Source organism: Vulpes vulpes, chromosome 16 (genome assembly GCF_048418805.1).
Source record: "Vulpes vulpes isolate BD-2025 chromosome 16, VulVul3, whole genome shotgun sequence".
Lineage (NCBI taxonomy): Eukaryota > Metazoa > Chordata > Mammalia > Carnivora > Canidae > Vulpes > Vulpes vulpes.
This window is the reverse complement of record NC_132795.1, coordinates 91,618,734-91,642,617: the sequence shown is the minus strand read 5'-3', so window position 1 is coordinate 91,642,617 and position 23,884 is coordinate 91,618,734. Positions and strand designations below refer to the sequence as shown.

At 38.2% G+C, this 23,884-nt stretch overlaps 1 protein-coding gene across 7 annotated transcripts in view; it reads left to right on the top strand.

The window, feature by feature from the left end:
• WDPCP (WD repeat containing planar cell polarity effector) overlaps positions 1-23,884 on the top strand; it is a 448,174-nt gene that overhangs the window by 224,387 nt on the left and 199,903 nt on the right. The window lies entirely within an intron of this gene.

Below are 23,884 nucleotides of genomic sequence, written 5' to 3'. Positions count from 1 at the left end.
TTTATTTTTGCTTCCTGTGGAATCTTCTCCAAATTTTTCTTTAGTTTTTTTTTTTAATTCACTCAACAAATATTTACTCTGTGTCCTCCACTATGCCAAAAGTGCAGAATAGAACTCAAAGCTCTAATTTTATTTGCTGAGGCTGCAGCCACATGCTTAGCATAATTTATAGTCAGTGGTCAATGATCAGTTTCAGGATATTCGAGCTTTATACATTTATTACTTCTCTAGCTTTTTAGCCCAAAATATTACATGATAGTCTTAAGTACTTTGTATGATCCATTATGCAGAGCTTTGTGACTCCTCTAGTCCTTCCCCATCTTATCACTTTTACATAATTTATTTCCTTTTCAGTGACTTAACTAGTTACTCTTCAGGAACTTTAATCTTTTCTGACTTGATGTCTAAGTGATTAAGGTCACTGTGAATTCTGACTTGGTATCTCTCAGTGCTAAACATATTCCCTTCCTTTCTTTCATCTTGTCCTGCCATGAAAACACTGTTGAGATCTGCAAGAGAGATGGAAGGGAGATATATGTTTAAATGATTTCTAAGTGCCTATTCCCATAGTTAAAATTGTTGAGATATCACATCTGGACAATTGACATTTATCATTAGAATGTATTTCATTCTTAGAGCTGTGACGTTGGAATCCTTGAGCTGTGTGGGTAGTCATCCTGACAGGTTTGTTGGTTAAAACATGGGTCTCCTATTAAGTTTAAATGATCACTACAGTGAAAGACCTACAGCTGGAATGGAAGAAAAGCTGCAGAAAATTACTGAAATAAAGGATGGGATTTGGCAGACTGGGGTTGGAGCAAAAGAAGTGTGAAACAACAGGTGCCATGGGTTATCAGCATTTTAAATTAACATCTGTTTTTAGCCTGAAGCACTTTGCTGAGAATGCTTCACCAGGGCCTGTAGTCAGAGATAAACACAGACTATTGAGAAGCAGCTGAGAAGTAGCTGAGTAGGAAAACATAAAGTTTTTCCTTGAGAGGGAATAATCTTGGAGGTTATTCACTGAATATAGACATCAAAGGGAAATCCCTATTAAAATGATATGTTTTTATATCATTTATTTTGATACTTAATGTATATATAAAGTCACAGTAAAGGTATGAAAAGCCACAATGCATAATAATACAAGTGTTCACTTCTACTTATACCTGGGCTTGGAACTTGGAGGTGGTTCTGAGGGGACTTTTGCCTTTTCTGCATAGTTTGAATTTTGAAAAGGAGACAATATTTATGTATTACATTCATAAATAGAATAAAAAATTAATAATATATGGCATAAGGTATTGTGGAAACTTAAGAATTTTTCATATTGGGGGAAAATGGAAAGAATTTTGAAAATAAAAACAAAGGCAATAAGGGTTTGGGCAAAGGAATGAAAGTGTTTTTTCTTTTTAAGTAGTTTTCTTGATTAGCTTTTGTTAGATATAAAAATGTTCACTAATGTCATCTAACAGTAAGACCCAAACTGTAAAATAAAAACAGTATATAACTCCAAGACACAAGCTTCCATTATTTTGCCTTTAGTCCAATGAAAAGCTCAGGTTTGGTTTGTTTTGCATTGTTTGTGGAATGAAAAATTTCTTAGAAAATTTTTAATGGATACTACTATGTTACGTATATTCTACATAAACTGCTAATTCAATTTTTTTTTGGAATTTTATTTTTTATTGGTGTTCAATTTGCCAACATATAGAATAACACCCAGTGCTCATGCCATCAAGTGCCCCCCACAGTGCCCGTCCCCCAGTCACCCCCACCCCCCCCCACCTCCCTTTCCACCACCCCTTGTTCGTTTCCCAGAGTTAGGAGTCTCTCATGTTCCGTCTCCCTTTCTGATATTTCCCACTCACTTTTTTCTCCTTTACCCTTTATTCCCCTTCACTATTTTTTATATTCCCGAAATGAATGAGACCATATAATGTTTGTTCTTCTCCGATTGACTTATTTCACTCAGCATAATACCCTGCAGTTACATCCACGTCGAAGCAAATGGTGGGTATTTGTCGTTGCTAATGGCTGAGTAATATTCCATTGTATATATAGACCACATCTTCTTTATCCATTCATCTTTCAGTGGACACCGAGGCTCCTTCCACAGTTTGGCTATTGTGGACATTGCTGCTATAAACATTGGGGTGCAGGTGTCCCTAGCGTTTCACTGCCTCTTATATTTGGAGTAAATCCCCAGCAGTTCAATTGCTGGGTTGTAGGGCAGATCTAGTTTTAACTCTGAGGAACCTCAGAGTTTTCCAGAGTGGCTGCACCAGTTCACATTCCCACCAACAGTGCAAGAGGGTTCCCCTTTCTCCACATCCTCTCCAACATTTGTTGTTTCCTGCCTTGTTAATTTTCCCCATTCTCACTGGTGTGAGGTGGTATCTAATTGTGGTTTTGATTTGTATTTCCCTGTTGGCCAGCGATGCGGAGCATTTTCTCATGTGCTTGTTGGCCATGTCTGTGTCTTCCTTTGTGAGGTTTCTTTTCATGTCTTTTGCCCATTTCATGATTGGATTGTTTGTTTCTTTGCTGTTGAGTTTAATAAGTTCTTTATAGATCTTGGATACTAGCCCTTTATCTGATACGTCATTTGCGAATATCTTCTCCCATTCTGTAGGCTGTCTTTTAGTTTGGTTGACTGTTTCTTTTGCTGTTCAAAAGCTTCTTATCTTGATGAGGTCCCAATAGTTCATTTTTGCTTTTGTTCCCTTGCCTTTATGCATGTATCTTGCAAGAAGTTACTGTGGCCAAGTTCAAAAAGGGTGTTTGTTGCTTGCGTTCTCCTCTAGGATTTTGATGGAATCTTGTCTCACATTTAGATCTTTCATCCATTTTGAGTTTATCTTTGTGTATGGTGTAAGAGAATGGTGCAGTTTCATCCTTCTGCATGTGGATGTCCAAATTTCCCAGCACCATTTATTGAAGAGACTTTCTTCCAGTCTTTCCTGCTTTGTCAAATATTAGTTGACCATAAAGTTGAGGGTCCACTTCTGGATTCTCTATTCTGTTCCACTGATCTATGTGTCTGTTTTTGTGCCAGTACCACACTGTCTTGATGACCACAACTTTGTAGTACAACCTGAAATCTGGCATTGTGATGCCCCCAGCTAAGGTTTTCTTTCTTAAAATTCCCCTGGCTATTCGGAGTCTTTTTTTTTTTTTTAAGATTTTATTTATTTATTCATAGACATGAGAGAGAGAGAGGCAGAGACACAGGCAGAGGGAGAAGCAGGCTCCATGCAGGGAGCCCGACGTGGGACTCGATCCCGGGTCCCCAGATCACACCCCAGGCTGCAGGTGGCGCCAGACCGCTGCACCCCCGGGGCTGCCCTATTCGGGGTCTTTTCAGATTCCACAAATCTTAAGATGATTTGTTCCAACTCTCTGAAGAAAGTCCATGGTATTTTGGTAGGGATTGCATTAAATGTGTAAATTACCCTAGGTAGCATTGACATTTTCACAATATTAATTCTTCCAATCCATGAGCATGGAATATTTTTCCATCTCTTTGTGTCTTCCTCAATTTCTTTCAAAAGTGTTCTGTAGTTTTTAGGGTATAGATCCTTTACCTCTCTGGCTAGGTTTATTCCTAGGTATTTTATGCTTTTGGGTGCAATTGTAACTGGGATTGACTCCTTAATTTCTCTTTCTTCAGTCTCATTGTTAGTGTATAGAAATGCCACTGACTTCTGGGCATTAATTTTGTATCCTGCCACATTGCCAAATTACTGTATGAGTTCTAGCAATCTTGGGGTGGAGGCTTTTGGGTTTTCTATGTAGAGTATCATGTCATTGGCGAAGAGGGAGAGTTTGACTTCTTTGCCAATTCGAGGCTTTTATTTCTTTTTGTTGCCTGATTGCTGAGGCTAGGACTTCTAGTACTATGTTGAATAGCAGTTGTGAGAGTGGACATCCCTGTAGTGTTCCTGATCTTAGGGGAAAGTCTCCCAGTGTTTCCCCATTGAGAATGATATTTGCTGTGGGCTCTTCGTAGATGGCTTTTAAGATGCTGAGGAATGTTCCCTCTATCCCTACACTCTGAAGAGTTTTGATCAGGAATGGATGCTGTATTTTGTCAAATGCTTTCTCTGCGTCTATTGAGAGGATCATATGGTTCTTGTTTTTTCTCTTGTTGATGTGATCAATTATGTTGGTTGTTTCACAAGTGTTGAACCAACCTTGCATCCCAGGGATAAATCCCAGTTGGTCATGGTGACTAATCTTAATGTATTGTTGGATCCTATTGGCTAGTATCTTGTTGAGAATTTTTGCATTCGTGTTCATCAGGGATATTGGTCATAATTCTCCTTTTTGGTAGGGTCTTTGGCTTTGGAATTAAGGTGATGCTGGCCTCATAGAACGAGTTTGGAAGTATTTCTATCTTTCTCTATCTTTCTGAACAGCTTTAGTAGAATAGGTATGGTGTCTTCTTTAAACATTTGATAGAATTCCCCTGGGAAGCCATCTGGCCCTGGACTTTTGTGTCTTGGGAGTTTTTTGATGACTGCTTCAATTTCCTCCCTGGTTATTGCCCTGTTCAGGCTTTCTATTTCTTCCTGTTCCAGTTTTGGTAGTTGTGGTTTTCCAGAAATGCATCCATTTCTTCTAGATTGCCTAATTTATTGGCATATAGCTGCTCATAATATGTTTTTAAAATCGTTTGTATTTCCTTGGTGTTGGTGGTGATCTCTCCTTTCTCATTCATGATTTTATTAATTTGACTCTTTTCTCTCTTCTTTTTAATAAAGTTGACTAATGGTTTATCTATCTTATTGATTCTTTCAAAGAACCAACTCCTGGTTTTGTTGATCTGTTCCACAGTTCTTCTGGTCTCTATTTCATTGAGTTCTGCTCGAATCTTTATTAAATCTCTTCTTCTGCTGGGTGTAGGATCTATTTGCTGTTTTTTTCTCCAGCTCCTTTAGGTGCAACAGTAGTTATGAACAGCCCCTCTACTAAGTATTGAGGAGGATGCACTTGTTAGGAATGCTCCCTTAAGTCTTAATTTACAGTTCTAGTGTAGCACTTGCAGACTGAGGTTTTAGTCAGTTGTGGAAGTTGTTCTCAGTAATTTTTGAAAAGCCCAAGCACTAGAGTCAAATAGAACTAAGTTTGAAATGCAGCTTCATTATTTACTAGATTCATAAGCTCTTATTTCCATTTTACAGATGAGGAATTTATAAACCTCAGACATCATTTCAAAATTATAAATAATAAATTAGAAGTTACTAGCATCGGGGGATCCCTGGGTGGCTCAGTGTTTCAGCGCCTGCCTTTGGCCCAGGGCATGATGCTGGAGACCCAGGATCAAGTCGCACATCGGGCTCCCGGCATGGAGCCTGCTTCTCCCTCTGCCTGTGTCTCTGCCTCTCTTTCTCTTTCTCTGCATCTATCATGAGTAAATAAATAAAATCTTAAAAAAAAGTTATTAGCATGTATTAAGTACTTAATAAGTGTGATAGCTACTTTTACTGTGTTTATGGCTCCTTCTGCTATACAGTGAGTTGCTTGAAGTCAAGAACTAACATCATTAGTTTTTCTAACCTTTTGACTTCTGGCACAGGATCTTGTGCATTAGAGATATTCTGTAAACACCCTATAAAAGTAAATATACTTATAGGTGACAATGTAGCTGATGATAACTTTTGAATGATACGAATTTGAAAGCTTGTAGAGTTCAAAATGATAGAATTCTGGGCTCCTAACAGGCCGTAGAAGCCAACGAGGGGGCTGGCTCTTTTCTTTGTAGAGCCAAACCTGGAAGCCATTTGGTCATTCCTTTTTAATAAACACAAGATGGCATTTCTAATCTGGAATTCAGGAACCCAAGAAGCAGAAACCTGATCTAAAGAAGAAGGACCTACAAGCCTGCAGCACATAGTTTTTTTTTTTTTTTTTTTTTTTCTAGTGCTATTAGAGCAGTGCTCTGGTAGAGGGTGCAAGTTTTGGAGCCAGACTGCTATACAGGTAGCAATAGGACCTTGAGTAAGTTTAAAGTGCCAGATTTATTTAGGAAATAAAAATAAAGAATGCCCAGTGAAATGTGAATTTCAGAACTGTTCCGTATAAGTAAGTCCCAAATATTATATGGGATATACTTAACACTAAAGAATTATTCATTATCTCAAATTCTAAAAATTTAACTGATTATATTGTGTATGCCAACTTTTACTTAACCTCTCTGTGCTTGAATTTTCTCATTGTTAAATGGAAGATAATAATAGTACCAATCTGATAGGGTTGTGAACATTACATGAGTTAATACATAGAAAGTACTTAGAATAGTAACTAGTATAGAGAAGATCTCAATAAATGGTACTTTGCTACTGTTGTTACCGTGGGTGTTGATGGGGTTATAACATTTATTGAAGATATTATTGTTGAGACTTCTGTCAGGTGTGATAATTAACTGGTAACAGACGGATCTATCACCAGAGACATCTATTAAACTGGAAAAAATGTATTAAAATTTGTTTTTAGAGATTAAGTGATTGACAGTGCAGGACTCTGATCCCTGAGAGTGAAAAACAAATGAGACCAATCTTATAATCTCCCAGTTTTCCAATGGTGGGGGAGGGGAGGGGAAGAGCACTTTCTAACTAGAGAGCAAGGAGGAGGAACCCAAGCAGAACACAGCTGTTTGTTGCATTGGTCGGAGTTCAGGGAATATGAGACAACTGGAATTTATGGGTTTGTGTACTGGAGAGGTAGATGCTGTGCAGAGAAGGAGCTCCAGAAATCTGCATAAGGGTCAATTTAGGAGTTCCCTAAACTGTGCTTGCATAGAACAAGACTTCTCAAGGCTGGGCAAAGGCAATGACAAGACAGGTCCACGTCTCCCAGGAATGGACCTGCCTGAGAATCCCTGCTTCATCATTCATTGTTTGGGTATAGCTTGAGGGAATGTAGCTTCAGTTTAGGTGTAGTGATGAATTTTAGATCACAAGAGCTGAAGCTATTGATCTATTTTGTTCCCTGAAGTCAGAGATCTCAGAGATGCATTCTCATGCATACCACTGTACAGATCTTTTTTCCACATAGGTTCAGAGAGCAGCTACTCCATGGAAACTGAAGACAAAAAGGGAAGTTAGTAAGATAAAACTCTGTCTATTGTCACTGCATTTCATCTCATGGCTGCAAATAGCATTCATGCTTTCCCTCATCCACTATCCACTTTCTTTCCTTTTGTGTGATATGCCATTGCCAGGCATTTCCACTTCATTGAGTATAGGCCATTGTGGGTTTTTCCCCCCAGGCTTTTATGAGCCATTCCAATAGCAATTTATCCCAGCCCCCTGGAGTCCTTGATGAGGATGTTAAATTCCATATCCTGAAAGAGTACGCCCACATTAATGAATTCTTATTTATCCTATCTTCCATTCCAAGCCCTTTTTTCTTACTGGCACATGCTGGCTAAATCTTGGAACTCTTTAAGTGTGCGGTCCCCTGGTTTATCATATCTAGCATGTTTCCAGCTGGGTTGTGCTGAAATTTAAACCCAGTTATCAGCTGGCAACCAGGAGAGGAGAAGGGGCATTTTCTGAGGAGAGGGAACATTTGTTGGGTTGTGGGGAGAGGTCTTTACAGGATCTTCTACCACAGTAGAAGTGCTAGCTCAGATTCAAGGGTTCTGCACTGTCAACACCCTCAAAGCCTACCCAAAAATCAGGATCCCAGGTGTTTTTAAATAGGATATTGACTAGCAAAGTGAACTTGTCTTGGTGATACATCCAAATACCTCTAGAACTCTGTGACTCTGTTAGGTCTCCCACCTGTCAACTGTGTCTGCTTTTCAAATGCAGATGATAAGGATCTCTGTAATCTACCAAAGTGGTTCCCTGGCTATTAACTGTTTGAAAATAACACTCAGAAAAAGGAAAGAAATGACAAGAGCACTCAGTCTCTCATAATGCTTCCTTACGGCATAAATACAACTTAGTAGTAATCAGCATATTCCATTGTCTACTTAGTAAGTATTGCCCATCCACAGCCTCTGCCATACCACAGAGCAGTTGTAAAGAGAGTTCTAAGGCTGTCAGAAGTCGTGAAGCTAATGTTGCCCATCTGAAGAATCCCATGTCACCCAGGAACAGGACTGCCTTGGTATCTCAACTACCCGCAGTCACTGCCCAGGAGCAGCCTGTGGAAAGTGTAGCCTTAACAGGAAAACACAATGATACATTTCAAAATGCAGCAGCTGGGGCTGTCAGTCAGTTATACTCCCTGCAGTAGGAGATCTGAGAGATATATTCTCATGAATGCCACATTGAGGTCTATAAATAGAAGTGGGAGAGATGACATGAAAACAGCAGAGTAGGGAGCTCCAAGAATCAGTCCTTCCACTGAAGCAATCATTAAGCAAACAAAACTGACAGAATTAACTTTAACTCTAGAATCTAATTTAAAAATATAACAATCAGGAGAGTGTGTAATAAAGACAGAGGATATTAAATATTGGTAAGAAAACATTACTGTATTTTTGTTTACCTGTCTACCATCCCCCATTACCCAGTATAATAGTGGCCATGAGGACAGTGGTTAGCATTCCTGGTGTTACCTAGCTGGTGCCAGAAGACCATGATGGACCTTGTTCTAAAAAAAACTGGCTGTGCATTTTGTATTTTGACCAGTCTTGTGGTTTCCAGAGTGACCCTTGCAGAGGCTTCATTTTGTTTTGCCTCCATCAGGCTGGAACAACATCTCTGGCAAAAGCATTCACATATGTCAAAAGCATTTTTAAAGACATATAATATGCATAGCTGTCTCAGGCAAGAGGTGGAGAATGGGGAAAGCAGCAGTTGAACCAATAGGCCTGGGAAAGAGAAGACAGAGGAGAAAATATTTGGAGAACAAGGCCCTTGAAGGGCTACCACATATACCAGGGAATCACAGGTACAACACATAGGCCTAAAACTGGATGCATGCTCAGAAATACCTGAGAGAACTCCAGTCATAAACCTCTGGAAGACCTTGGGCTCTGCATAAGCAAGCAGGGAAGGCTAGACAGAATTGTATGTAGGTAATTTGGCTAAGCAATGAAGGAGTATCCTAACTGCAAGCTGCTCTACAAAGACTGGAAGAGTTGTTTGTTGCTTCAGGATTTTTTTTTTTTTTTTAAAGATCTATCAGGTCATCTGTCAGGATTTTTTAAAATCCTGGCTGATTGATGAGATGATGAAACAGAGATGTCAGTGATCACACATGACAAAGAATATAGGCCTTGCAAAAACAGTTTGAGAATGTGAGTAAACAAATGGATAAGTGCCCTCAATAGCACAGCAAAACTTGGAGAGGGGAAGAATCTGATTTCCAGAGTTATCACATTATGATACTCAAAATGTCTAATTTCAAAAAAAAAAATTGAAAGGCATACAAAGAAGCAGGCAAGTCTGGTTCATTCACAGGGAAAAAAATGTTGAGAGCATCACAGGAGAAGCCCAGGCATTGGGCTTATTTGACAAATACTTTATACCAACTAGGAGTTTAAATGAGCTCAAAGAGCTAAAGGAAACCATTGACAATGAACCAGAAGGATGATGTATTACCAGACAGAGAATACAATAAAGAGACCAAAATTATAAAGAGAAATCAAATAGAAAATTTTGAGCTGTAAGGTATAATCGTTGAAATGAAACACTTACTAGATTGGCTCAACACATTTGAACAGGGAAAAGAAAGAATCAGTGCATGTTAAAATAGGACAATTATCAAGTTAGAGGAGCAGATAGAAAAAAAGGATGAAGAAAAATGAATAGAACCTGAGCAAGGTGCCATCAAGCATATGCATTATGGGAGTCTTAAAAGAAATTTTTGACTAGCAGCATGAATCTACATATCTAAGAAACATGATGAAATTCAAATAGAATCAATTCAACAAGGTCCACATCAAAACACATTAGAATCAGAATTCAAAAGCCAAAAGGGAATCTTGAAAGTGGAAAGCAGAAAGCAACTTACCTTGTAGACAGGGTCCTCAGTAAGATTAACAGCTTATTTCTCATTAGAAACCATGGAGGTCAGAAAGTGGTGGGATGACATTTAATATGTACAAAGGAAAAAACCATAAACCAAGAATTCTACACTTGATCTTAGAGGTTAAAGCTTTCAACTCAGGATGTTAGCTGTGGATTTTTCATATATGTTTCTCTAAAATCAGGAACAAGACAAGGGTGACCACTCTCACCACTTTTATTCAGCATAGTACTGGAAGTCCTAGCTGTAGCCGCAGACAAGAAAATGAAATAAAAGTCATCCAAATGAGTAAGGAAGAAGTAAAGCTTCCACTATTTGCAGACAACATGATACTATCTATAGAACATCCTAAAGACCATCAAATAACTACTAGAACTGATAAATGAATTCAGTAAACTTTCAGGATACAAAATCTGTTGCATTTCTATACACTAATAATAAAGTAACAGAGAAATTAAGAAAATAATGCCATTTGCATTTGTACCAAGGAATAAAATTAACCAAGGAGGTGAAAGACCTGTATTCTGAAAACTAAGAAATTGAAGATGGCACAAATGGAAAGGTATTTTATGCTTATGGAGTAGAAGAACCGATATTGTTAAAACATCCATACTACCAAAACAACCTACACATTCAACACAATCCTTCTCAAACTTCCAATGGCACTGTTTATAGAACTAGAACAAGTAATCCTTATATTTGTATGGAACCACAAAAGATCCTTAGTCAAAGCAATTTTGATAAAGAACAGAGCTGGAGGTATCACAATTCCAGATTTCTAGGTATAACACAAAGCTGAGATAATCAAGAGTATCACAAAAGTAGGGACATAGATCCATGGAACAGAATAGCCTAGAAGTAAACCTACACTTATATGATCAATTAATCTACAACAAAGGAGACAATGGGGAAAAGATAGTCTTTTCAACAGATGGTTCTGGGAAAACTGGAAAGCTACATGCAACAGAATGAACTGGACCACTTTCTTAACACCATACACAAAAATAAAGTAGATTAAAGACCTAAACGTAAGACCTAAAAACCATAAAATTCCTAGAAGTAAACATAGACAGTAAAATTCTTCCACATAGGCTGTAGAAACAATATGGTACATATGTCACCTCAGGCAAGAGAAACAAAAGAAAAGTTAAACTATTGGGACTACACCAAAATAAAAAGTATTTGCACAGCAAAGGAGAACACCAACAGAACAAAAGGGCAACCTAGTGAAGAGGGAAAATATTTGCAAATGATGTATCTGATAAGAGGGTAATATACAAAACATATAAAGAACTTACATAACACCAAAAAAAAAAACAAAAAAACAAAAAAACAAAAAAACAAATAACCTGATTAAAATGAGCAAAGGACTTGAATCGACATTTTCCCGAAAAGGGCATACAGATGGCTAACAGACACATGAAAATATATCAGCATCAACTAATCATCGGGGAATTGCAAAATCAAGACTACAATGAAGTATTGCCTTACACCTGTCAGAATAACTAGTACCAAAAAGACAAGAAATAACAAATGTTGATGAGAATGTAGAGATAAAGGAACCCTATGTGTTATATGGCAGTGCAAACTGGTGCAGCCACTATGGAAAACAGTATGGAGGTTCCTTAAAAAATTAAAAATAGAAATATCAATGATTCAGGTAATTCCACTACTGGGTATTTACCCAAAGGAAATGAAAACACTAATTAAAAAAGATATATGCACCCCTATGTTTACTGCAGTATTACTTACAATAGTCAAGACTTGGATGCCCATTGATAGATGAATGGAAGAAGAGTATGTGATGTGTATATTATATATGCCATGGACTGTTAGCCATAAAAAAGAATGTGATCTTGACATTTGTGATGACAGATATACATACCTAGAGGGTATAATGCTAAGTGAAATAAGTCAGTCGGAGAATGACAAATGCTATATAATTTCACTCATATATGGAATTTAAGAAATAAGACGAATGAACAAAGAAAAAGATGAAAAATACAGAGAGCACACTGATGGTTGCCAGAGGGAAGGCAGGTGGGGGGTGATGGGTGAAAGACATAAAAAGAGAGATAAGAGTACATTTTTCATCATGAGCACTGAATAATGTATGGAGTTGTAGAATCATTATATTATAAACCCAAAACTAATATAACATTTTATGTGAATACTTCAATATATATGTTGAAAAGAATTATATAACATATTATATATATTTTATATGTAAATTATATATAAAAGAATTCTACACCTGGCCAAGTCTTATACACTGAAAACTTATAACTTATTCTTGTTAAGATGGCAGTACTATCCAAAGCAGTCTACAGATTCAATGCAACTCCAACCAAAATTCCAATGGCTTTTTTTTTTTAAAGATATAGAAAAGGCAAGTTTACAAATTACATGAAATTGCAAAGGGCCCCATATAGCCCAAACAATCTTAAAAGAGAAGAAAGAGGACACATTCTTCCTGATTTCAAAACTTACTACAACTGTTTTTTGTTTTTGTTTTTTTTTACCAAATCAATAAGGTAATTCAATATATACTAGATGGTCTTTTCCAAAAATGCCACATAAACTATACATCCATATGGGGGAAAAATTAGTCTTGTCCTCTACCTCATGCCAACACAAATATTACCTGAAATGGATCACAGCCCTAATTGTAAAAGGTGAAATTATACAACTTCTAGAATGAGAATGACATCAAAATGACAGAATAAGTTTTTTTTTATCATCTTACCCCCAAGCGACACCAATTTAGATAATCACCCATGAATAAGAATGCCTTTGCGGAATTCTGGGAGTCCAGTGGAAAAGTTCTAACACACCACTGGAGCAAAGAGGAAAAAAAAAATCTTCAGGTTGGATGCATTGAATAAGGGTAAGAAGAGTGGTTTCATGTTACGTGTGTCATCCCTTCCCCAAGCTGGCACAGCTCAATGCCAAGAGAGACCTCCTCAGCCCACTATTTCTCCAGTGGCTCAGAGTGAGAGCATGTGAGTAAGTGCTTGGTTTCCCAAGCTGTGCAGGTTGCTGCCAGAGACTCACTTCTTTCTCACCCATTTAGAATACTAAAGTGTGCTGTGTAACTAAGTGGTGGGGAGCAGCAGGAACAATAGCAATCACAGCTCTCAGAGGTCATCAAAGGGACACAGATCCTACTAACTGAATGGCAGACTGTTACCAGGAAGGCTGCCCACAAACTCATGAGGACACCTTTCCTATGGATCCCCAAAACTGGCATCAAGTACCCCCAATGTTCCATATGTGCCCCCAACACATGGCCAGCTCCCTATGCACATGTCCAGGGTGACAAGAGGAAACTTTGCAAATGGCTACTAATCACACACACAAAACTGGCCTGACTCTGTAGGATTAAGAGAAACCACACAAATTTGAGCATCAAGGACTGCCCTAAGGAAAGCAAACAGGAGGCTCTCAGCATCTGGCCTAGGGTTACAGAACAGAGAGAAGGCATACAATCTTAAGAATTCCTCCCAAAGGGGGAAGAGAAGTGTGGAGCAGGTGTATACATGGAAAAGTTCTGAGAAAGACTCAGAATCCCCACAAAGCTAAAAGAAGGTATTTCATTCCCTACATTAGTTGGTAAGGCTGGACAAGGTGACTACTTCTTAAAATGGGAAAGTAGCAATACAGACTTCAAGGATCATGAGAAACCAAGGAGACATGATACCACCAGAGGAACACAATTTTCTAGTAAATATCCCCAAAGAAATGAAGGTCTGATTTGCTCAATAAAGAATTACAAATAGTTGTTTTTTTTAAGGAAGCTCGATGAACTACAAAAAACAAAGACAAGATAGGGAAAACCATGTACAAACAAAATGAGAACTTTACAAAGATAGAAATAATTAAAATAAGAAGAAGGAGAACCAAAAAGACTCTGGAGGTACAGAATACAATGGATGAAATGAAAAAATGTAGTAGAGAGCATTAATAGCAGACAGGATTGAGTGAAAGCAAGAATCAGAGGTGGAAGACAACTCTTTTGAAATTACCCAGCTGAAGGAGAGCAAAGAAAAAAATGAAACCGAGTGAAGAAAGCACAAAAGAAACAAAAGCAAACATGAAATCTTGGGATTTCATCAAGATAAAACGCTTTTGCACAGCAAAGGAAATAGTCAACAAAACTAAAAGGCAACCTTCGAAATGGGAAAAGATATTTGCAAATGTCTTATCAGATAAAAAGCTAGTCTCCAAAATCCATAAAGACCTTATCAAACTCAATACCCAAAAAGCAAAAAATCCAGTCATGAAATGGGCAGAAGACATAAACAGACATTTCCCCAAAGAAGACATACAGATGGCCAACAGACACATTAAAAAATGCTCGACATCACTCAGCATCAAGGAAATATAAATCAAAACCACAATGAGATACCATGTTATACCGTCAGAATGGCTAAAATTAACAACTCAGGAAACAGCAGATGTTGGCAAGGATGCGGAGAAAGGGGAACTCTCACACTGCTGATGGGAATGCAAGCTGGTGCAGCCACTTTGAAAAACAGTATGGAGGTTCCTCAAAAAGTTAAAAATAGAACTACCATCTGACCAGCAATTGCAGTACTACATATTTATCCAAAGGATACAAACATAGTGATTCAAAGGGGCACCTGCACCCCATGTTGATGTTCACAAGAGCCAAAATATGGAAAGAGCCCAGATGTCCATTGAGAGATGAATGGATAAAGATGTGTATATATATAAATGAGATGTTACTCAGCCATCAAAAAGAATGAAATCTTGCCATTTGCAACGACGTGATGGAACTAGAGTGTATTATGCTAAGCGAAATAAGTCAGAGAAAGACAAATACCATATGATTTCACTCATATGTGGAATTTAAGAAACAAAACATGAACATAGGGGAGGGGAAGGAAAAATAAGAGGAAAATGGAGAAGGAGGCAAACCATAAGAGACTCTCAACTATCGGGAACAAACTGAGGGTCGCTGGAGGTGTGTGGGGGATGGGGTAACTGGGTGATGGGCATTAAAGAGAGCACATGATATAATGAGCACTGGGTGTTGTATGCAACTGATGGATCACTGAATTCTGCCTCTGAAACTAACAGTACCATATATGTTAACCAAATTGAATTTAAATAAAAAATTTTAAAAAGTAAGGAAAGCATAAAGGAACTATAAGATACCAAAAGAAAAAACAATCTGTGAAATTATTTTCCATCATCAAAGCTTGTGGTATTTGGTGATTTTTTTAAAAAAAGATTTATTTATTTATTTTGGAGAAAGCACACAAGAGAAAAGAGAATCCCAAGCAGACTCCCTGCTGAGCAGGGACCCTGAGACAGGGCTTGAACTCAACCCTGAGATCAAGACCCAAACTGAAATAATATCAGTCACCTAAGTTCCTGGGCCACCCAGGTGCCCTTGCATTTGGTGATTTTTGATTGTGAACTCCTATTTGTTTTAATTTAATTAATGGTAATCCTGGGGCTTTCTATCAAAAATGCTTTAATCCAGGGGCACCTGCCTGGCTCACTCAGATGGTGGAGCATGTGACTCTAGGTTTTGGGGTTGTAGAGCCTACTTTAAAAAATGCTTTAATCCAGATACGATTTTTATTTTAATTCTTTATGCCAAAATTAGGCACCCTATATCCTGGGAACATTTTAGCCCCTGGCTTAATCAGAAGTCTTCAGTTTAGCACCTTTACCTTGAGACTTGTTCAAGTCTCGGTCTCTTGAATGTGATGGCCCTTAGAATAATTTTGCCTCTCCCAGGCCCTGCCCCCCTCCTAGTATTTGCTCTCTGTCCAAGGATCTTTATTATTTTTCCATTTTTAAATTTTTAAAAAATTTTAAATTTAAATTAAATATGCCAGCATACAATGTAACACCCAGTGCTCAGTCCATCAAGTGCCCTCCTCAGTGCTGTCACCCAACTATCCCATCCCTCGATCCAGCTTCCTTTCCACAATGCTTTGTTTCCCAGAGTTTGAAGTCTCTTATGGTTTGTCTCCATCTAATTTTTCCCCACTCAGTTCCTCTCTTTTCCCTTATGGTCCCTTTCACTATTTCTTATTCCTCGTATGAGTGAAACAATATGATGATTGTCCTTCAATTGACTTATTTCACTCAGTATAATACCCTTGGAATTATAGGGTTTCCAAGTTCCATCCACTTGGAAACAAATGATGGCTTTTTGTCCTTTCTAATGGCTGAGTAATGTTCCATTGTATATATAGACCACACCATCTTTATCCATTCATTTGTTGAAGGACATCGTGGCTTCTAACACAGTTTGGCTGTTGTGGACATTGTTACTATGAACATTGGGGTGCAGATGTCCCAGCGTTTCACTACATCTGTATCTTTGGGGTAAATACCCAGTAGTGCAATTGCTGGGTTATAGGGTAGCTCTACTTTTAACTTCTTGAAGAACTTCATAGTTTTCCAACTTTCCACCTGTACTAGCTTGCATTCCCACCAACAGTGTAAGAGGATTGCCCTTTTTCCACATCCTCTACAACCTTCGTTGTTTCCTGTCTTATTAATTTTAGACATTCTTATTGGTATGAGGTGGTATCTCATTGTGGTTTTGATTTGTATTTCCCTGATGGCAAGCGGAGCATTTTTTCATGTGCTTGTTGTCGTTGTGTACCTCTTTGGAGAAATGTCTGTTCATGTCTTCTGCCCATTTCTTGACTGGATTTTTTGTTTCTTGGGTGTTGAGTTTGATAAGTTCTTTATCGATCTTGGATCAATCGATTGGCCAAGATCGATTGGCCCTTTATCTGATACGTCATTTGCAAATCTCTTCTCCCATTCTGTAGGTTATCTTTTAGTTTTGTTGACTGTTTCCTTCCCTGTGCAGAAGCTTTTTATCTTGATAAAGTCCCAACAATTCATTTTTGCTTTTGTTTCCCTTCCCTTCATAGATGTGTCTAGTAAGAAGTTACTGTGGCCAAGTTCAAAAATGTTTTTGCCTGTGTTCTCCTCTAGTATTTAATGGATTCTTGCCTCACATTTAGATCTTTCAAGCATTTTGAGTTTACCTTTGTGTGTGGTGTAAGAGAATGATCCAGTTTTATTTTTCTGCTTATGACTATTTGATTTTCCCAACACCATTTATTGAAGAGGTTGTCCTTTTTCCATTGGATATTCTTTCCTGCTTTGTTGAAGATGAGTTGACCATAGAGTTCAGAGTCTATTTCTGGGTTCTCTATTTTGTTTTATTGATCTCTATGTCTATTTTTGTGCCAGTACCATACTGTCTTGATGATCACAGCTTTGTAATATAGATTGATGTCAGGCATTGTGATGCCTCCAGCTTTGCTTTTCTTTTTCAACATTCTTCTGGCTATTTGAGATCTTTTCTGGCTCCATACAAATCTTAAGATTATTTCTTCCAGCTCTATAAAGAAAGCCCATGGTATTTTGATAGAGCTTGCATTGTACTTGTAAATTGCCCTGGGTAACAGACATTTTCACAATATTTATTCTTCCGTTCTATGAGCATGGAATATGTTTCCATCTCTTTATGTCTTCCTCAAATTCTTTCATCAGTGTCCTATGTAGTTTTCAAACGGATCTTTTACCTCTTTGGTTAGGATTATTCCTAGGTATCTCATGATTTTTACAATTTAGAATTGTAAATGGGATTGATTCCTAATTTCTCTTTCTTCCATCTCATTGTTAATGTATAAAAATGCCACTGATTTCTGTGCATGGATTTTGTATCCTGCCACACTGCTGAATTGCTGTATGAGTTCTAGCAATCTTGGAAGAGAGTCTTCTGAGTTTTCTATATACAGTATCATGTCATCTGTGAAGAGGGAGGGTTTGACTTCTTTGCCAATTTGAATGCCTTTTATTTCTTTTTGTTGTCACTGCAATCACTGAGGCTAGGACTTCTAGTACTATGTTGAACAACAGTGGTGAGAATGCATATCCCTATTATGTTCCTGACCATAGGGGAAAAGCTCTCTGTTTAACCTCCTTGAGAATGATACTCGCTGTGGGACTTTCCTTTATGGCCTTTATGACGTTGAAGTGTATGTTCCCTCTATCCCTACTTTGTTGAGGGTTTTTATGAAGAAAGGATGTTAAGATTATTTGTTCCAACTCTGTGAAGAAAGTCCATGGTATTTTGATAGGGATTGCATTGAACCTGTAAATTGCCTTGGGTAGCACAGATATTTTCACAATATTAATTCTTCCAATCCATGAGCATGGAATATTTTTTCATCTCTTTGTGTCTTCCTGAATTTCTTTCAGAAGTGTTCTGTAGTTTTTAGGGTATAGATCCTTTACCTCTTTTGTTAGGTTTATTCCTAGGTACCTTATGGTTTTGGGTGCAATTGTAAATGGGATTGATGTTTTACGAATGTTGAACCAACTTTACATCCCAGGATCACTACCACTTGGTTGTGGTGAAAAATCCTCTCTATGTACTGTTGGATCCTATGGGGGGAATTTTTGCATCAATATTCATCAGGGATATTGGTCTGTAATCCTCCTTTTTGCTGGGGTCTTTGTCTGGTTTTGGAATTAATGTGATGCTGGCCTCATAGAACAAGTTTGGAAGTATTTGCTCCATTTCTATCCTTTGAAGCAGCTTTAGTAGAATAGGTATTATTTCTTCTTTAAATGTTTGGTAAAATTCCTCTGGGAAGCCATCTGGCCCGGGACTTTTGTGTCTTGGGGGGTTTTTGATGACTGCTTCAATTCCCTTACTAGTTATTGGCCTATTCAGGTTTCTGCTTCTTCTTGTTTCAGTTTTGGCAATTTGTGGGTTTCCGTAAATGCTTCCATTTCTTCTAGATTGCCTAATTTGTTGGCATATAGTTGCTCATAATACATTTTTAAAATCGTTTTATTTCCTTGATATTGGTTGTGATCTCTCCTCTTTCATTCATGATTTTATTAATTTGAGTCTTTTCTCTTTTGTTTTTAATAAGACTGGCTAGGGGTTTATCTATCTTATTAATTCTTGCAAAGAACCAGCTCTTGGTTTTGTTGATCTGTTCTACAGTTTTTCTGGTCTCTATTTCATTGAGTTTTGCTTTAATCTTTATTAACTCTCTTCTTCTGCTTGGCTTAGGTTTTATTTGCTGTTCTTTATCCAGTTCCTTTAGGTGCGAGGTTAGCTTGTGTATTTGAGTTTTTTCCAGTGTTTTGAGGGAGGCTTGTATTGTGATATATTTCCCTCTTAGGGACTGCTTTTGCTGTATCCCAAAGATTTTGTTTTATTTTTATTTTATTTTCAATTTTTATTTATTTATGACAGTCACAGAGAGAGAGAGAGAGAGAGAGAGAGAGAGGCAGAGACACAGGCAGAGGGAGAAGCAGGCTCCATGCACCGAGAGCCTGACGTGGGACTCGATCCTGGGTCTCCAGGATCGCGCCCTGGGCCAAAGGCAGGCGCTAAACCGCTATGCCACCCAGGGATCCCAGATTTTGAACAGTTGTACTTGCATTTTCATTAATTTCCATGAATCTTTTTGATTCTTCTCTAATTTCCTGGTTGACCCATTCATCTTTTAGTAGGATGCTCTTTAACCTTCATGTGTTTGAATTTCTTCCAAATTTCTTCTTGTGATTGAGTTCTAGTTTCAAAGCATTGTGTCTGAATATATGCAGGGGATAATCCCATTCTTTTAGTATCAATTAAGAGCTGATTTATGACCTAGTCTGTGGTCTATTCTGGAGAAAGTTCCATGTGCACTTGAGAAGAATACCTTTAGAATTTTCTCTTTATCTTTGAAATTTGCAAACTTCACTATTATATGTTGGTGTATTGATTGGTTTTTGTTGATTTTAGGAGGGGGTCCTCTCTATCTCTTGGATCTGAATACCTGTTTCCTTCCCCAGATTAGGGAAGTTCTCAGCTATGATTTGTTCAAATATACTTTGTGGTCCTCTCTACCTCTTTTGGAATCCCAATATGATGAATATTACTTTCTTCCTGTGTTAATTTTTTTTTCTCTTTTTTCCTCTCTTCCTTCCTTTCCATCAATTTGTCTTCTATGTCACTCACTCTCCCACTTCATTAACCCTAGCAGATAGAGTATCCAGTTTAGATGACATCTCTTAAAGTATTTTTAATTTTGGCCTGATTAGATCTCAGTTCTTCAGTAAGAGAATCTCTCGAGTCCTTTTTGCTTTTTTTCCAGAGCCACCAGTATTAATTGTATTTCTGAATTGTATCTCTGACATGGTGTTTAAATCCACATCTAGTAGGTCTGTAGCAGGGAGTATTACTTCTGGTTCTTTCTTTTGTGGTGAATTCTTCCTTCTAGTCATTTTGTCCAGTGCAGAATGGCTGTATGCATGAGGAGAGTCAAAAATATCAATCATGACCTAAGTAAAATACAGTCTTGACAATTCTGAAGAGTTCAGAGACCAGAAAAATAAAAAGAAAAACATAACAAAATTAAACCTAAGGACCATGAAAGTGATAAACAAGATGAAAAAAATTTTAAAAATTTTAAAAAGGGTTGGTGAGGAAATGGTGGTGGAGCGAGAATATAGTCTCACTAAGTAGACCTAGAGCGTGTTCCTCATGGTTCTGGGTGTATTTTATTCTGTATATTAGAAGATGTTAAATTCCAAATTTGTATAAACCAGCAAATCTTATATAGAAACCCAGCATCGATCACAAAAACAGAAGCAAGATGATAGGGGTGGGGGTGGAATGGAAAGGGAAAATAATAGTCTCACAGACTGAACGAACACGGTGTTCCACTTGGTTCTTTGTGTATTTTGGTCCATGTGTTAGAAGGTACTAACTTCCACCATTATAAAACATAAATAGACAGAAAAACAAAACCCCACAACTCATATATCTACCAAAATTAAATTGAATCTGTTGAAAGGAATCCAAAAATGAAGAATATATCTAAGACATGTAATTGTAGAAATATAAAAGGAAAAAGCTTAAAAATGAAGAGTTAGTAAAATGTTGTTGAGGCAGGAAAAGAGAAAAAACATTGGAAATTTTTAACCTGAAAGATAAATGAATCATAAGGAAGCAGACTTCGAGTTCTATATACTACCTTCCCTCATTCCTGGAGCTTTCCAGTGCTGCTTGGTCAGTAAACTTGCTCTTCCCTTGTCCTTCAAGCAGGTCTTCTGGGGGAGGGGCCTGCTGCACTGATTCTCAGGTGTCTGTTCCTGGGAAAAGATGCCCGCCCCCTGCCTGGTGCCCGGCTCAGTGTGAGCTGTTTATCCTGTAAGGCCTTTGTTCCCTAGCGGCTCTACCTCTCCCAGGTGAAAGATGAAAAGAAAAGTGGCTGCAGCCAGATCTCCAGCCCCAGAGCCAAGAGCTCCCCATGAGTACCAAACTGCAGTCTCCCAGTGCGCACTGGCCTAGATGCCCCTGGGGGCAGGCACCAGGCACTGATCTGCACAAATGGAAGTGTGCCCAGCAGCAGCAGAGTTCTCTACTGTCCCGTGCCCTCTCCGCTTCTGCCTGTCCCAGAGGGAATGGGGATTGCAGGCTTCATCTGCAGGGGCACCATCTGATGGAGGGCCCAGCTCCACTGGACCTGCTCCTGGGGTCTGCCTCTCACGAAGGGAATGGAGGGCAGCCACCTCCGTCCATTGCCAGGCTCTAGGGTAAAGAGAGCTCAGGTGCTGGCCCACAAAACTGGCCAGCTTCTCCCAGGTGTCCCGGGAGGTTTGCGGTGCTCCAGCCCTTTACCATCATCTAACTGTGGTTTGCAGTGAGCTTTCTCCCAGGTGCCCTTATTCCTATTGTGTCTCTGGAAATATTGAGACTTCACTTCCCTTCCTGCAACTCTGCCCTATTTCTCCACTGAGTACTTTTCAGTCAGAGAAATATAGCAAATACACAAAGAACCAAGTGGAACACCGTGTTGGTTCAGTCTGTGAGACCATTATTCTCCCTTTCCATTCTGCCCGCACCCCTATCATCTTGTTTCTGTTTTTGTGATCGATGCTGGGTTTGATATAAGATTTGCTGGTTTATACTCAGGTGCAGAGTTCTAAAGGTCCCGATTGTCCAGTCCACTGCTTTCCTGCCCCAGCTTTCCTCGGCTCTCCTCCCTTGTCTTTCTTCTCTGTCTTCCTACCTTGTCAGAAGTGATCATGTTTCTCTCTGTAGCATTCCAGTTGTTCTCTTTACACCTCAGGTTGAATTCATAGGTGTTCAGAATGTTTTGGAAGTTACCTAGGCACATTTGGTGGACCAGGTGAATGAAGGACTCCTCATCTTGCCTCTCTCCCCTTACTCTAGTTTTAATGAGGGATTTCATTTAGTTAGTTTTTTTTTTTTTTTATTGAGACTCTGGGACCCTTGGAGAGATTTTCTTATTTTTTCAGATTTCTATGGTATACTTTAACGTGTGTTTTATAGGCAGTCTAGTTGGGAACTTCCTCTGCTATTTCTAGTTGGTCATGCTGCCAGATGCCAATGCCAATTCTTTCTTTTGATCAAAGTGTCCATCATTGCCTCTCACCTAGAAAGAAAAACACATTCTATCTTGCCCCTCTTAATTTCACTGTCTCCAATTTTAATTTATCCTATATATAATTGCCAACTTGATGTATCAGTGAACACATTAGACATTTTAAATTCAAAGTACCTGGAAACAAGAGTTTCAAGCTCAGGAAAGATAGGGATCCTAGAGATTATTGAGTCACTGATATAATTATAAATGCCATGAGACTGGGTAAGGTTATTGGGGAGACTAGAGTAGTGAGTATAAATAAAAGAGTATTATAGAACACCAATTTCAAGGAGTAGGCAGAGAAAAACAAACTAGGAAAGGAGATTAAGAAGATGAAATGCCAGAAATTGGAAAACAAAGAATGATATTTCCAAATGTGAGGGAAGGGAGGGTTTCAAGGAGTGGAAATTTATAGGGTCACATGTGGCCAAAAGGGCAAACAAGAGAACTTATCATTTGTTTGATCATTAGAAGATGGATGATTACTGTTAATCATGTTGTCAGAAAAGTTTCAGGGGAGCCCCCGTGGCACAGTGGTTTAGCGCCGCTTGCAGCCGAGGGTGTGATCCTGGAGACATGGGATCAAGTCCCACGTCCTGCTCCCTGCATGGAGCCTGCTTCTCCCTCTTCCTGTGTCTCTGCCTCTCTCTCTCTCTCTCTCTCTCTCTCTCTCTTTCTCTCTCTGTGTGTGTCTCTCATGAATAAGTAAATAAAATCTTAAAAAAAAAAAGTTTCAGTGTAGTGGGATCATATACTAAACAGCAATGACTGTATGAACAAATAATACAACTTGCTATAATCCTCTCTCCTTTTTCTTCCACATCCACTGAATATATAATGAGTCAGTAAGCTTCCTGAAACAAAAATAATCACAATTGCCTTCTGATCTTCCCTAGTTGAAAGGGATTCAGGCAAATACTGGAGAGTTTAGTAAGAAGGCAAAGGAGGAGATTGGGGATAACAGTCATTAATTTTTTGTTTAGACTTTATTATAGATATTTTATTAGTAAATTTATGTAATCTGGTAGTAATAACTAATGTACATTTCTGATATGTTTTAGTTGAAATCTTTATTTTTATACTATCATATTTCACAATATAAGATAGAGAACAAAGAACTTAACTGCTTGCTTTTGGAGTCAGAAAGACTCAGTTATATCTGTGTAAATCTCAGCATTCAGACCAAAAAAATTTAAAAAAAAAAAGACCTTTCTTTCTAAAGCTATATGCAAGAGTATACGATCTTGACATGCTTTCCTCTCAAGATCTTAAACTTTTTGTAAAGGTAATTAAATTGTAGCTTCATGTATCTTAGTATAAAATTAAACTTTCATCAAAAGGAATTATCAAAGTTATACTTCAGGGAAAGAGAGTATGATTGTGAAAAAAAGAGTAGAAAAGTAGTTCTTTGCATATTTAGAAAATACTTT